The sequence below is a fragment of the Rutidosis leptorrhynchoides genome, chromosome 8 (assembly GCF_046630445.1).
Source record: "Rutidosis leptorrhynchoides isolate AG116_Rl617_1_P2 chromosome 8, CSIRO_AGI_Rlap_v1, whole genome shotgun sequence".
NCBI lineage: Eukaryota > Viridiplantae > Streptophyta > Magnoliopsida > Asterales > Asteraceae > Rutidosis > Rutidosis leptorrhynchoides.
Window position 1 is genome coordinate 90,824,962 of NC_092340.1, and position 2,248 is coordinate 90,827,209.

Here is a 2,248-nt window from a genome sequence, read left to right on the forward strand (position 1 = left end):
AGAAATAGTTTCAGAATGTAGCTTCAAGATTTATGATTTCAGCTTCATGTTGAATCATAGATCTAGACTTGACTAAAATAACATCTAGTTGCAATCCAAGAAGGAAGAAATGTGTAGAGTATCTTCATAAATGTTTAAGGTAACTCCTTCAGAGTAAGAAATTCATTTTCATACAAATGGCGGGTCGGTCTATTATTTACTTATGAGTTTAAACGCGGATTCGAACAAAGGTGAATCATTGTTTATGAGATATTGTTTCTATCATGAAGGAACCTCTGCTTCCTTGTTCGAAAGATCATAGATTTAACGTTTACGAGAGCGTCGTGGTTTAACTGTGAAATAACGAAAGTAAAAACTTCTTAATGATTAGCATAGCAAGGAAGAGATGATGTACGTAAAGAGGTAAGTCTCGTTCTTAAATGGAGAAAGAAAATAAAGGTGATCCAAACACATTGGAGAGTAATACGAAAGTTTTAATAATAACCAAAATAATTCTTGAAAAGTTGCGACGTTTGATGTAACAATATAAACGAAGCAGAACTATTTGTAAAACTTGAGTTATGTACAACACGTACTATTGTATGTGAAATAATTCGAACAATACGAAAAAGATTTGATTAAAAGAATGTTTAATTTGATAAAACAAAGGTAAATTGATAAAATGCGAAAGTGTTTTTATAATTGATAATTTTAGAGGAGGTGACGAAATGATGTTCATAGTAAAACTAGGGTTACGTAAAATTGTAAAGTAATTTTGATTTAATTAAAGTGGAAATTTGTAAAAGCGAAAGTATAATTTGATTAGATTTCATAAATCGCATGAGTGAAAAATCAATTTTTTTTTTTTATAAATTCCGAGATAATTTGAAAATAAAGACTCGTGTAAGAAATCTTTGGAAAACAGGGTACTTGTATTTAAGAGTTTATTTGTTTGAGAAAAATTGATTGAAGATTTAAAATTCCGGAGGATAATTGTGTAATAATTGTTTCGAGGTAATGATAATTAACGAATTGACTTTTATCAGGGCGTGAGTCTTTGGACTCAGAATGTTAACATTGAAGTAAGAAGGATGATAATGTGATTATCATCAAATGAGTAAATCCCTCGGATTTAGAGTTATGTATGAAAGAACTTCAAATAAGATTTGCAACTTTGAATCGTTCGAGTGATAGTGAGAGTTCGAGAACTCGGCATGAATAATCCGGCAGTCGCATAGACAAGTATAGATAAATGCTAAAGCAGTTACTTTCAACTATCTAATGATCGTTTGAATTCAGCCTTAATTGGCCTGAGTAGAGGATACGTTAAAGTATGATGGAATCATTTCAATTGTTACAGCAGTTTTTCAGATGTGATGAGTTTAGCTCAAGCCACAACTTGAGATAGTGTATTTCACCTTTGATTTTCGAGTTGACAATGATCGATTATTGTTTAAGCATGACACCATTGCTTGCATGGTGCCAAGTAGTCTGTTATAAGTAGATATACGAGTACAGAAGTTTCTTGACTATGATAGTCAAAACGATACACATATGGAGGTTCCATTCTTCAAAAGATTATGCATATGAGATATTTATCATCTCGACATAGAAAATGTAATAGCGAACATCGACGTTTGAGGGTTCAAATGACATGAGTTTTTGAGAGTCATATGATAATTTACACCGAAAGTGTAATAACAGAGAGGATTTAGATAAGTGGTGATCAATGATCAGGAGATATCCATAAATGAATGTAAGATTTCAAGGTTTGATTGTTTACAACCTTTATGGTTCGTGGAAGTTTTCTAAATGAGTATGAGATAGATATATAGTTTGATTAGAATGAGTTCTTTATATCAAGATGATCATTTTTCTCCTTTTATGCCCTTGCATTTGGGTCTTTGAACAGATAGCTTGAGAATTTTTCTTTGATTCACTTTCTATTCCATATGTCATGATATTGGAATATCTCTATGAATTACCGTAATATAATCATGTTGGCCACCGTCATTATATTTCACTAATTCATATTTCCATTCAAAGTCACTCCATAAGGTCAGGATATGTGATCAATGATGATTTCTAGTATAGTGTGTTAAGGATAGCAGTAATCTTAGCTTGATCGACAACATGTCGGTTTTAAGCCAAAACTTGCACTTGAAAAAGTTTGCGTAGAGTTGTTCTTTTTCTTAAGAGTTCAAGAATGAATTTTCAAATGTTGCTCATGTGCTTTCTCACTCTTGGAGCAGATTGAAATATCATCCAT